Source organism: Ailuropoda melanoleuca, chromosome 5 (genome assembly GCF_002007445.2).
Source record: "Ailuropoda melanoleuca isolate Jingjing chromosome 5, ASM200744v2, whole genome shotgun sequence".
NCBI classification, from domain to species: domain Eukaryota; kingdom Metazoa; phylum Chordata; class Mammalia; order Carnivora; family Ursidae; genus Ailuropoda; species Ailuropoda melanoleuca.
In genome coordinates this window covers 114,809,254-114,823,797 of record NC_048222.1, presented here as the reverse complement: position 1 = coordinate 114,823,797, position 14,544 = coordinate 114,809,254, and the positions used below count along the sequence as shown (strand labels likewise).

The 14,544-nt window shown below is 40.7% G+C and overlaps 1 long non-coding RNA gene across 2 annotated transcripts in view; it reads left to right on the top strand.

Moving 5' to 3' along the window:
• Positions 1 to 6,216, top strand: part of LOC117802427 — a 31,188-nt gene extending 24,972 nt beyond the window's left edge. For both annotated transcript variants that reach the window (XR_004625833.1, XR_004625834.1), the window contains exon 3: positions 5,164 to 6,216. This is a non-coding gene — a long non-coding RNA (uncharacterized LOC117802427). The remainder of the gene's footprint in view (positions 1 to 5,163) is intronic.
• Positions 6,217 to 14,544: the final 8,328 nt, after the last annotated feature.

Here is a 14,544-nt window from a genome sequence, read left to right as displayed (position 1 = left end):
GAATAATATCATCATTATTCATGATTGCATAGTATTATTCTGAATATAAATATATCATAGTTCACTTAGCCAGGTCTCAACTAAGTTGTTTCCCATTCGTGAAGCTACTATAACCAAAGCAAAGCCTGATTCTTTGTTTCTAAAAAAAGAAAAAGAAACAGTGGTGAGATCAATGTCCTTGTACATATCTTTCACTACCTTTAGAAATATTTAAATGAGCATGTGTGATGTCTTTGGGATAGACAATATATCATGGATTATGAAGTCATGGTTAGGAGAGATTGAAAATATGCACAGCCTATTCTCTATTTATACACATAGAAAGTAGTTATCTCTACCCTCCTGTGGAGTACAGGGAGCTTGAAGGGCTTTCATTTGGATCACCCCCTCATCCTCTCTCTTGTCTCACGTGATACTGCGTTCAGAATTTGGGCTCTATTTTGTTATTTTTTTTTTGTTGCTTTACTTCAACTTTTTAAAATATTTTATTTATTTATTTATTTGACAGAGAGAGAGAGAGAGAGAGCGTAGCAGAGGGAGAAGCAGGCTTCTCGCTGAGCAGGGAGCCTGATGCAGGGCTCCATCCCAGGACCCTGGGATCACGCCCTGAGCTGAAGGCAGACGCTTAACTGACTGAGCCACCCAGGTGCCCCTAATTTTTTTAACTTGAAAATTTTCAAGCACACAGAAAAGTAGGGGGGAAAAAAGTTCACAAAAACACCTGTAAGCACCTCGCCTACCTTTTTTTTTTTTAAGATTTTATTTATTTATTTGACAGAGAGAGACAGCCAGTGAGAGAGGGAACACAAGCAGGGGGAGTGGGAAAGGAAGAAGCAGGCTCCCAGAGGGGGAGCCTGATGTGGGGCTCGATCCCAGAATGCCAGGATCACGCCCTGAGCCGAAGGCAGACGCTTAACGACTGAGCCACTCAGGTGCGCCAGCACCTTGCCCATCTTTATCAACTGTTAACATCTCTCTTCCCCTTCCATTTCTCCCTCTCACTCTCAGAGATATTTCTTACCCTTATGCAAGCTCAGCCATGCATTTAAAAGAACATTTATTATATCTTATCCCAATTTCCAGATATTCTATGGCAAGAAGTTTTTCAGGTTATCTGGTCAACTGTAGTTCCAGAAATGGAGGTCCTAAATTTATCAATTTGTATTCTGCTTTTCAGAGAACATCACACAATTCTTTCATGCTGCCACAAGAACAATTGGCTGCAAATTTATTCTTTATAGTCTTCTGAAAAATAATTAAAAATAATCAATATGTTATTTCTTCAAAAGCAATAATTGCTTTCAACTTCCACCTGTAACTTGTGTGGTAACATCCTTCTTCAGTCTCTTACACATCTATTTATAGTCCCTACATATATTTAATTTTATTTTCATAAAAACTTTGCCCTCGTTTTGCTCCATTAAAAAAAAAGACATTTAGAGTATGTTGAATAGGGAAAAAAAAAACAAACAGCAACCTGCATCATGCTGTGTTTCTGACGTGGAAAAGGAGCAAGCAGCACCCCAGGCCGAGGGACTTGCACATAGACAGCCTTGTGGCAAAAGGAGGCAGGGCACATTTTCAGGACTAGGAAGAAGGACGTGTCCTTGAGCACAGCCAATGGAAGCAATGAGGTTCGCCTGAAGAGGTAGATAGAGTGACTCTCAGGACCTGGAAGATAGTGTTGTTGAAGTTGCTAAGCAACCCAGGGGTTTCATCAGACTTGGATTTGGAAAGATGACTCTGACTGCATTGGGAAGAGCAGTCTGGAAGGCACCGGAGTAGGTATGGGAAGACCAATAGAGATTATTATTGTAATAGCCCAAGCAAGAAATAATGGCTTGAAACGGGGTGCTGGCGGTAGTGATGGAAAAAGCAAAAGAGAAAGAGAATAGCTAGGTAATGATCTTGCTAAAGTTATGAGCAAAACATTTTCAAGGGTTCACTTGGTCCTCTACCAGGATGGAAAGAAAATCATCTGACAAAGAGAAAGCTTCCTGCTGCGGGAGCCGTGGAGGCTCCATGCTTGGATCTCCTTTCAAGGAAGAACTTGCTGTTCAGCTGCAAGGAGCTATTCACCGAAGCCACACTCTACTTGGAGATTCCCAGCCAACTAGCGCACGTGGCAGGCTTACTGGGGCGGATCATTTCTGCCCAATGCTGGACTCCTCTCACGGACAGTCAGCTCTGTGTGGGTCAGCCGAGACCGTATCAGATCTGCTTAGGCCTGAGGCTCTCTCTGCCTTGTCCTGCGTCCTCCCCCTTTCTGTTTCATAGGCTTTATTCGCCCGTAGATCTCAGTCTCATTATCTGCTTTCCGTAGGACTCCACTCAGCCATCCGCTAAATAATGAGTTTAGGGATATCTGATGAAGGACATCTGACCCCCTATGACATTATTGCCACAAAGGCCAGAGCTAGGCCACAATTCACTAATTGTTTGCTAAATTTTCTCAGAGTATTAGGCAACCAGATTCTCCCATGCTTCAGTGAGTTCTATGACCTGGCTTTGGAAGTCAGCAGCATCTTTTCAGCCATATTCTATTGGTCATACAGACCAACCCTGATTCAGTGTGGAAATAGACTGCAAAATGGTGATGACGGTAATTGGAGGCCATCTTAGAGCCTGACTACTGCCTAGGTTTAGATACATGTGTTAAGCATGACACCAATTTTTTAAATGGACAATAGATATTTAACACTAAAAATATGAATACAGTAGCTCCCCATTATTCAAAATTTCACTTTCCCCAATTTGTTGCCTACGGTTAACCATGGTCTGGAACACATCCTCAGAAGGCCAATAGTAGCCTAAGACTACGTCACAATGCCTACGTCATTCACCTCACTTCATCTCATCATGGAGGCATTTTATTATCTCACAAGAAGAGGGGTGAGTACAGTACAATAAATAATATTTGGAAACAGAGAGACCACATTCACATAACTTTAATTACAGTATATTGTTATAATTGTTCTATTATTAGTTATTGTTGTTAATCTCTTACTGTGCCTAATTTATAAATTAAACTTTATCATAGGTATGTATATATAGGAAAAAGCATTATATATATAGGGTTTGGTACTATCCATGGTTTCAGATGTGCACTTGGGGGTCTTGGAACATATCCCCCATGGGAGGAAGGGGACTATTATAGTTTTATTTTTCTAGAAATATTTAATGCCACTTAACTAATTTTTTAATAGTAAAATAAAAACTTTAGCTTTTAAAAATCATTTAAATTTTAAAATGTACTATTCATTAATTATAATTGGCATTTTGTTTTTTCTGCCTTAATAGGTAATTTAAGATATTTTACAAGAAAAAGATTTGCGGGGGAGGGGGTGGGGGAATGGGATAGACTGGTGATGGGTAGTAAGGAGGGCACGTATTGCATGGTGCACTGGGTGTTATACGCAACTAATGAAGCATCAAACTTTACATCGGAATCTGGGGATGTACTGTATGGTAATTAACATAATATAATAAAATAAAATTTAAAAAAAAAGAAAAGAAAAAGATTTGCGGGGAACATATATGAAAATAATTAAATTTTACTCTAATTTATAATGTTTTATTAAAACACTCAAATTTTGTATATTTTGAATGCAGTTACAGTTTATTTTTTTAATCTTTTAGATCATAGATGCTATTTTCACAAGTTTTGTGAAAATCTTGGTCACAGCAGCATAATTAGTGATTTGCTGAAACTAAGACGAGGGAAATAAATAAACAAAAATTTATGAATTATGATTGCCTTTATTTTATAATCACAGTAGAATACCCAGATGTGCACTAATAATTAAATTCACTCATCTTTCATATTTTGCCTATTTTTAGTCATATTAAAAAGCACAGCTTTACACATATTTCAATTTTATCACTCTGAAGGGATATTTTTCAAGGCAGAAGGATAAAATAGGTTTTATTAAACAGTTTTCCTGCTTGAATTATAATCTATGCATATGTAGACATATGGTATGTGGGCCTCCATTTGAATTCTTGCCCTCCTTTCATGACTTAGCCTAGGAAACCTGCAGCCCTCTTGCAGTAAGGTAGAGAGGAATGGAACCTGTCCAAATCAGTTTATCATGAGGGGTGCTTTTGGTCTAACAAGTCTAAGACAGAGAACAGACCTATTCCTTGCTTTTGTGGCAAAATAAACAAAATCTGCCCCATGGAACTTGGCCAATTGTATACGTCAGAATTGAGGGGACATAAGCATCTCCACCCCCCACAATATCCAAGGAGCTGTAATCTGGCAGTCCAGGCGTGTCAGCAGGAGTCTCTTAGTGGAGAGCTCTTATTCAGTGAGGTGAGTGGCAGTGTCGGTGGTCCATCTACCCTCCAGCAGGACCCCAGATAAGCTATAGGGGATGGAGGCCTAGTCCAATCTCTTGAAAAATGGCAGGCACCTGGACGGCTCAGTCAGTTAAGTGTCTGACTCTTGATTTCGGCTAGCATCATGATCTCAGGGTTGCTAGATCGAGCCCCGCATCAGACTTCGCTGGGTGTGGAGACTGCTTAAGATTCTCTCTCTCCCTGTCCCTCTGCCCCTCCCCCCCAAGCTCTTGCTCTCCCTCTCTCTAAAAAGAAAAAAAGAAAAGAAAAAATGGCAAAACCTAAGCATATTTTGAGTATCCCAATCCAGTAAGCTCGTAATAAGGAAAGATTCCACTTCTGACAGAGGATCTTGGTGTCTAAAGCATATATGGCAGCAAAAGTTTAAGCACACACATCCGAGGGAAGCATGGTGGGTGATTAGGAAAGGGGCAGCTTAAGGGACAGATACTAGGGCACCAGAAATCACCCTGGAAGTGTGAAAGTGGCAGAAGTGTAGGGCTGATAACAGAAATAAGCCTAGGGGCGCCTGGGTGGCACAGCGGTTAAGCGTCTGCCTTCGGCTCAGGGCGTGATCCCGGCGTTCTGGGATCGAGTCCCACATCAGGCTTCTCTGCTATGAGCCTGCTTCTTCCTCTCCCACTCCCCCTGCTTGTGTTCCCTCTCTCGCTGGCTGTCTCTATCTCTGTCAAATAAATAAATAAAATCTTTAAAAAAAAAAAAAAAAGAAATAAGCCTAGACACCACCTGCAGGTAAAAATGAGCTCTATTTTATTTTATTTTTAACCTTTATTGATCATCTTTTTTTATTTTTGTTCTTAGGTAATCTCTACTCCCAACGTGGGGCTTGAACTCAGGACCCGAAGATCAAGCATCGCATGCTCTACACGCTGAGCCAGCCCCGCGCCCCCAAAATGATATATGCCCGCCTGGGTCGGGACTGTCTCCAGAACTGGAAAGCCCATGGTGATAATGTTGGATCTGGAAGAGCAAGGACGATGGAGCCTCAGTAGTTGGCTTCAGGGCAGCCATTTCTGAGTAAAAGGTCTTTCAGCACCCATCACATACAGCCTTCAGATTACCCACTCCCACAAAACATTACATAAATCAATTCTAGTTGCTGAGTGATGACAGTATGCCGTAGAGGGGGAAGCAGGCGAAGTGATGGGGACACTGCAGACCAGTCCCCCTTAGCAGTCGGTAGTGGAGATTGGAGGAAGTGGGGTGATCTGGTAGAGTAAAGAAGAGAAAGCTGCCAAAAGAGAAAGAGGAGAAAATTACCAAAGCAGAATTCTTGGGAGGAAAGGTGGGGATAACAGCAGAGCACAGGGAAGGCTGGCTTGGGCATTTATTTTAGTAGGAGAGAAGGCAGAAAACATGGGACAGAGGATACACAGGTTTATTGAACTCCTACAATATCCCAGGACTGCCCAAATGAGTTCTATGATCTTAATTCATTTAATTCTCCCCCAAACTCTATGAGACAGGTATTGTTATCATCCTCGTCTTACAGAAGAAGAAATTCAGCCACTGGGTGTATAAGTTGCCCCCAGTGCCCATAACTAGCAAGTGGCAGAGTTGAGATTTGAACCTGAGCTATTGTATTGACTCCACACTTTGAGCTCTTAACACCAGTAGTAAAGCCCTGCACACGGGGAAGATGGTAGATTTGATGGTGGGAAGAACGGCAGAGAATGAATAATTATGCTTCCCAAGAAATTTGCTTCACGAAAGACCTCCAATAAACAAAAAATAATACTTCTTACATGAAATCCCCAAATATAGTGCCTCTCGCTTAGCATTGGAAGAATCTAGGATGTGTTCTTTTTTTTTTTTTAATTTTTTATTATGTGAGTCACCATACAGTACATCCTTAGTTTTTGATGTAGTGTTCCATGATTCATTGTTTGCATATAACACCCAGTGCTCCATGCAATACGTGCCCTCCTTAATACCCATCACCGGCCTATCCCAATCCCCCACGCCTCTCCCCTCTGAAGCCCTCAATTTGTTTCCCAGAGTCCATAGTCTCTAGTGGTTCTAAAAAACACAATATCCTTTTTTCATTTTGGCCACTAGGGGGAAGAGTGGAATATAAAAAAAATTAGTTTATCCTCCGGGATTCTCAGTGGCTGGTCCTTGGTGTTAGTTCTTTCCCTAACATTAGCAGTATATAAAACTTATTTTGTGTTTTTTACTTATCAGAGATCATTTTCAAATAAGACTCATTAAAGCATCCATAAATGTTTTTCTCCACTTTCTAATATATATGTCATATATATATTTATGCTTAATGAAAGAAAATAGACACGAGAAACCATATAGTGTATGATTCCATTTATATGAATGTCCAGAGAAGGCAAAGCTCTAAAGACAGAACATAGTTTAGCAGTTGCCCGGATGTGGGCTCAGGGGAACGGGGGTTGACAGTGAATGTATGTGAGGGATCCTACTGAGTGATCAAAATGTTCTAAACTGATATGGTGATGGCCACATAGGTAAAATAGTAAAATAACTATATGAAAAAATCATTGAATTGTACACTTGAAAGGACTGAATTATATGATTTGTAAAATATGCCTTGAAAAACTGTTGGAAAAAAAGAAACGTAACATTTTATGAATCAACTAAAAACCCCATGGATTCAAGAAGATTAAAAATAGAGGTTTATGTATGCATAGAAATGTCTAGGGTCACTATTAGGAGTGATTAACTCTCAGAAATGCTATTGTAGGGGCGCCTGGGTAGCTCAGTCCAACTCTTGATTTTGGTTCAGGTTGTGATCTCAGGGTTGTGAGATGGAGCCCCATGTCAGGCTCCACGTTCAGCAGGCAGTCTGCTTGGGATACTCTCTCTCCCTCTTCCCCTGCCCCTTCCCACCGCTGTCTCTCTCTCTCAAATAAATAAATAAATCTTTTTAAAAAATGCTATTGTAGGGGCGCCTGGGTGGTACAGCGGTTAAACGTCTGCCTTCGGCTCAGGGCGTGATCCCAGCGTTATGGGATCGAGCCCCACATCAGGCTCTTCCGCTATGAGCCTGCTTCTTCCTCTCCCACTCCCCTGCTGTGTTCCCTCTCTCACTGGCTGTCTCTATCTCTGTCGAATGAATGAATGAATGAATGAATGAATAAATAAATAAATAATGCTATTGTAGGGGAAAACTGGGAAATGTTTTATATACTCTTTCTGTATGATTTTGGGGGCAATAATTAAAAATTTAAAAACTAAATTTTAAGAGATAGGAAGTGAAGATGCAGGAAATGCACTGGAATTATGATTATATAATATATCTAATGACATATATAATTATAAATCATGAACTTTAGATAGAATATGACTCATATTTTTATCTTTCTGTTTATTTTTTAATTAAAAATGATTCATATTACTTTTACAGTAAAAACTGGAAAGAGTTTAATTTAAAAAGCCAGAAAATACTGAGGTAGCTTTTTTTTAAAGTTAACTTCAGCACAATGTTTATGGTATTTCATATGTAACAGGGCATTTTTTAGCTCCACAAAGGCCTGGGGCTTAGTTAGATAAAAAGAACTGGCTTTGGAGCTTGGACCCTATCTAGTGAAGCTGAAAGGTATTCTCCTCTCATTTTTTGCATCTACAAATTAGTGTAGGGATGGTAGGAAAAAACTCTGGTGAGATTAGAAGTTGGGACGTAGATCCTTTCTTTGAAGGTTCACGTGTTTTAGTACATGTCTGATGGCTGTGGGGAGCCAGATAGGAATCAGATAAACTATCAGAGAGTTAAAATGAGGGAGGAAAAAAAATTTTTTTTTAGATTTTTAAAAAAATTTTATTTACTTGACAGAAAGAGGAGAGCAAGAGAGAGAGAGCGAGAGAGCACAAACAGGGGTGTTGGGCAGAGGGAGAGGGGGAAACAGACTCCCCACTGAGCAAGGAGCAAGAGGTGGGACTCGATCCCAGAACCCTGGGATCATGACCTGAACTGAAGGCAGACACTTAACCAACCGAGCCACCCAGGCACTCCAGGAGAAGAAAATCCTTGAGAGGACATTTGCTAGAGGGGAGGAACAATCTGGACTCATGACCCACACCCTTCTGTAGGACCTGAATCCCTGGAGGCAGACGTTCACTTGGGGTCCAGTGTGTAGTTGAGGCAGGGGTTTCTCCGTACCTAGATACTGTTAGAATGTCTTGAAGAAAAATGTCAGTTTGGGATGGATTGGAAGAACTGTGCTGAGAAGGCCGCTTCTGAGAGTGACACTGGAGCAAAGTGCCTGGAAGAAACAGCCCCACGCACGCTGGCGGAGACCTGTCTCGGGAGTCATGGAGACAGAGCAGGGCCCCAGGGCTGACACGAACTCACCTTAGAATATAAGTCTCTGGAAGATGAAGATTTCTGTCTGTCCTGGCATCTGCTTAGAACAGTGCGGACATGTAGCAGGCACGCCATAACTACTTACAGATGATGCGGGAACGGGAGCGGGAACGTGTGAGTGGGAGCCCAGGCAGACCTTTGGCCTGTGGTGCTCTTGTGGTTTCAGCCCACAACAGCTGTCCTGGCAGGAAGGCCACGGTTCCAGTGGCCACAGGCAAGGGCAGGCAAGGTCTGCCAGTCAGTGATGCATGTGTCACACACGACTGACACGTAGAAGGAAAACATCTCACTAACTCATTTTTAGAAAGTCAAGAGTGAGGGTGCTCTGTCATCCTTCAGACATTGAACTGACCCTCCCCGCTCATGTGTGCTCTCCTTGGAGCTGCAGCTCCGATCTGAGAGAGCGACCTTGCAGCGTACAACGGAGACGGTTCTAGACATAGCATATGCCAAGTTTCTGAAACAGAAATGATAACTTGGTGTGGTCCGGAAACACGGTTGTAATCTTGCTTAGAGTTTTAGGGGGGCGGTTTAGGGAGAAGTGGAGAGAAAGGTGGAATGAATGTCAGGAAATATGCTTTAAAATAATGGTAGTTTTTAGGGGCGCCTGGGTGGCTCGGTCATTAAGTGTCTGCCTTCAGCTCAGGGCATGATCCCAGAGTCCTGGGATCAAGCCCTATATCAGGCTCCTCCTCTGGGAGCCTGCTTCTTCCTCTCCCACTCCCCCTGCTTGTGTTCCCTCTCTTGCTGGCTCTCTCTCTCTCTGTCAAATAAATAAATAAATAAATAAATAAATAAATAAATAAATAAAATCTTTTAAAATAATAAAATAAAATAAAATAATGGTAGTTTTTAAAAAATAGCATCTCTGAAGTGGGCCGCATTTAGAATGGAATGGTTAGGCTGTAGTTGCATGTGTTATTCTTCCTGAAAAATGAAGATCTAAATTCAACAAGTCTAATAAAATGCCTTATCACATATTGGTCTCCTTTGAACCAAGAAAATGCCCAAGAATGTCGTAATTATCTAATGTGTATTGCTTTAGAAAAAAAAGGGAAACTTCTGATTGGAAAGTGGAGCAACGCAACCCAGATAGCTTAGCTGAGACAGAGCGGTCAATAACGTACTTGCCTAATGCTAAGAAGAGTTGCCTGTAGGTACTGCTGTTCTGATTACATAACAGCCACATTAAAAAAAAAAATTAGTTCATGTGAAAGCACGGAAATGCTTCAGGCATGAATACAGCAGTAACTGTGTGAAAGGACCAGTAAAGCAATGCTCCTGTCTGAAAATGTCCCTGTTCTGCAATTCTTATGGTTATATTCCAAGATGTTATTGCTCCAGGGAGCACTGACATTCGTTCAGCAGCCGGCATACACCCTCCTGTAGAGTAGTCGTGCCGACAGGCGTTACCGACAGGCGTTACCTACAGACCCCAAACATCTTAGACCATCTCTGCATGGTCACCTGGAAGGCCCGCTGACCCCCGTCCCCACTTCTTCTTCTGGTCAATGCTACTCACCCTTCAAAACTCAGGGGAGAAATTGTCTTTGCCTAGAAGCCCTGTGACCACGGTTCCCTTCCCCACGTTCATAGGCGCCCGGAGCTACTTTAACACTGTGTGTCTTACCAATTTTATAGCACATTTTGTCTGTCTTTCTCTCTGATGAGAATGTAAGCTTTTCCATCTATCCAGGCACCTAGCACAATGCCAGTGCCATAGCAGGCCGTTCGAGAAACGTCCATTAATAAATGTCGTTCAGAGTCTTGAAAAGTAGTAAATTGATCTGACCAAATAAAAGCAGTTGCTTCGAGAGCTCCCGATAGCAAGTGTTGATGCTTTCAGTGGTCATGAAAAGAGGGGAAAAATTAAGAAGCACTGTTGAGTTTTCTTTCAGTTTCTTCTCTCCAAAAGCCCAGTAAGAATTCACTATGGCTTTCTCCTTATCCTCAGAAAAAAATCTAAAAATGAGGATAATCACCTTTCTTTCCGTTTTCAGCAAGGGCTGTTGTTGTGTGGCGAGGAAAATGACAGGCAGGGAAGGCTCTGGAGAACCTGGACCCTTTCCTTCTCTTCCAGGTTCAGGATGGCACATTCCCAACTCCCTCCTGACCACAAAAAGTGAGAATCTAGCCTCAAATCTGCAACACCTCTCACTAATGAGGAAAACTGTTCTTGAATTTCCGTTTGACAGAAATACGACAGAACCACCGGTCTTTGATCAACCTGGCTAATCACAGAACCTGTAACAGATCCCGGAAGGGAACCCTAGGAGAATATTTGGCTCTACGGGCCAAGCAACCTTGAAATGGAGCTGGAAGCTTTACCATACAATCGAGCGACAGATTTTTTAGTTTTTAGTCCAATCTTTTTAATCAATTGTAAAAGATGGCATGTACTTTTCTTGGAATATTTTAGGCAGGGCCTTTTATAAGTATTATTTGTCCTGAAGTTGGGTAGATCTTCCTTTATCCCTAACCCACATTTTACATTTCAGAAAACAAAGCAGGAAATTACTTCAAGAAAATCCCTGGCAGAAAATCAAATATTTTCAAAGCATTCAGAGGAATGGAATCTTTTTAAATTAAAACTTGCCAAGGTGGGGTTGAGGGGAGCAAGTAATGTCCAATCCTTTTTTTTTTTTTTTTAAGATTTCATTTATTTATTTTTAAGAGAGAGAGAGCACAAGCACAAGCAGGGGGCACTTCAGGCAGAGGGAGGGGGAGAAGCAGGCTCCCCACTGAGCAGGGAGCCTGATACGGGACTCCATCACTGAACCCTGGGATCATGACCTGAGCTGAAGGCAAACTTAACTGACTGAGCCATCAAGCACCCTAATTCTTAATGTCCCAAAGGAGGCAGGTGGGGGACTATCATTCTGCTATCTATCCATCATAATTAGACACAATTTCTCATTTCTATCTGGGAACACATTGGGACCCGCTCTGACCTCCTATGTCCCAGCAGTCCAAAGGAGGTAAAAAGGCAGCTTTTTGTCTGCATTTTCGGGCCATGGAGAGCACTTTGGCTGTCACCTGCATCTCTGCTTCTAAGTCTTTAGTGACTGGGGAGGTGCTTAGCTGGTTGCATCTTTTCTGAGTGCAGAAGCTGCAGTAGAGAACCAGAAACACCTTCCAGAAAATGCCATTTATTTGTGCAGTCTGGGTATCTCCTTTCTGGAGGCAGAAAAGAATTCTATGACTTTTACCAAGTCCTAAGATTTTGAGAGGTAGTGAATCTCATTCTCATTTTAATGGAATGAATTCTTATTACTGTATTTCTTTTCTATGTGAAATATACTCACACTCCTTGAAAATTAAAATTACTGAAGTAATTACTGAAGTCAGTGCAGTGAGTGGTTAACTCTCAGGAAGGTTAGAGGAACAGTAGAGAGGACTCCTGGGTGGCTCAGTCGGTTGAGCGTCTGCCTTTGGCTCAAATTGTGATCCCAGCTTCCTGGGATCGAGACCAGCAACAGGCTCCTTGCTCAGCGGGGAGCCTGCTTCTTGCTCTGCCTGCCCCTTCCCCCTGCTGTGCTCTATCTCACTAACTCTCTCTCAAATAAATAAGATATTTTTAAAAATTCTCCTATGTGGCTTTCCCCTATTTCATTTCTCTCTCTCCCTCCTCAGAGGTAACCGCATATTCTAAAATCATATGCATCATGTGTATGCATATATTTACACTTTTATACATGGGTATCTATAAATAACAGAATCTTTTTCTTATTTTTAAGTATATGGTATGACACATTATGTACCACTCGCGTTTTCCACTCAATGTATTTTTGAGATTTATCCATGTTAATATATGTCTTTCTATTTCCTTCATTTTCACTGCTATATACTGTTCCCATTCTTTGCTCCCCCCCACTGCTTTTCTGCTTATACAAATACAAATACATAAACCTCCAATTTTTTTTATTCATTATTGATTACAAGAAAACTTGAAATAACGGGTCCTAAATTTCTTTCTTTTTTTAATAGAGTATTTATTTATTTATTTTGAGAGAGAGTATGCGCACACGAAGGGAGGAGGGACAGAAGGACAGGGAGAAAGAGAATCCCAAGCAGGCTTCATGCTCAGCTTGGAGCCTGAGGCAGAGTCTGATTCGGGGCTCAATGTCACAACCCAGAGAACATGACCCTAGCCAAGATCAAGTCTAACACTTAACCAACAGCGCCACCCAGGTGCCCCTAGGTCCTAAATTTCAATAGCACTTAATGAAAAACAGTAGTAAGCTGTTGAAACAAGAGATTTTGAGAACTCCAAGCACAATTCTCTTTTCTTTAGAAAGAAATGTAAGGGTGAATATTATATTTGCATATCAGTTACCAAAAATTTAAAGAAATCTATGTATTTGTTCTATCTTGTCACCAGAAAATTGGTTTTCTAAGTTTGTTTACTGAAAATGGCAAAAAAAAAAAAAAAAAAGACCCACACCAAAAAACCCACAACCCACCTTTCCTGTAACATTTACAGTTTTATTTTCATAGGTAATTGCATTGGTTAAAATGTGTGCTGTAGAAAACTTAGTTTTCTTTAAATTATAAATAATGTTTGCATAGGAGGTAGCTCTTGTTCAATAATTTTGTCATATTTAACCAATTATCACTGATAATCACAACTGATAATGTGAAACAAGCTTTTTCTTATTAATCTCAATATATAATTGATATATAAGATATATATAATACGTAGGGGTATTCTTCTTTATAAATAAGTTTTTTGCCTAGAAAAATAAATTACTCATGAGATTAATTTTATATCCATGCAGAATCTCAATTTTCTAGGATAAAATTATATCAACAAATCATACTTTATTTTTCATTTCCTTTTTTTAAAATTTTTTAAATTTTTAAAAATTTTAAATTTTTTTAAGTAAGTTCTAGGCCCAATGTGGGGCCTGAATTCATGAGCCCAAGATGAAGAGCCCATGCTCTACCAGTTGAGCCAGCCAGGAGCCCCAAATTAGTCAATCTTTTTATTCTGTTTTGTAATTTTGTGTCTGAGGTATCCTTCCCTGTTCTAAAGTCAAAGAAATATTTTCTCCCAAAAATATTAAATTTTTTCATCTCACTTGAGCATTGTTCATCCATCTGGAATTTTCTGACTGCATATTGTAAGGTAATGGGCTAATTTTGTTTTATTTTTCCATTTGGATACCCAATAATCCCTGCACCACTTATTAAAGAGTTCATCATTTCCTCACTCATTTCTTTTTATTTTTTTTAAGATTTTTTTAAAGTAATCTTTATACGTATGTGGGGCTCAAACTCACAACCTCGAGATCAAGAGTCGCCTCCTCCACCAGCTGAGCCAGCCCCTCACTGGCACCCCCTCACTGATTTCTAATCAGCCATGATTCTTTCCATCTATGTGCAGGCGTATTCCTCAGCTCCCCATTCTTTTCCATTGGCTGTTACCTCTTAGTTGCTATAGCTTTATAGCTCTTTATATCTACTAGAGTAAGTTCCCAGACACAACGTTCTCCATGTTTTAACCATCTATTTTTAGCCATAGATTGATAAGAGACTGCAAACAATGGGAATTTGACTCATCCACGTGATGACATTCCACACAGTCCAGATGATGGCCAACTGTGAGCACGGACAAGAATATGAGAAATTCTGCTTCCAATTAATACTGAGTTATGAGGAAACAGGAAATTGACTTTCAGGGAGAAGCAGAAAATATGACTGTAACCAACATAGCCAATAGGTAAAAAAGAGTTAAGGTGGTCCTGGGAACCCTGCTTCGTGACCGCTGGATTCACTGGTAAATTTTTTTAAGTGTGTTATCATTGGACAAGAAATGTCTTTGCGAGAATTTATATAAGCTCTCATGT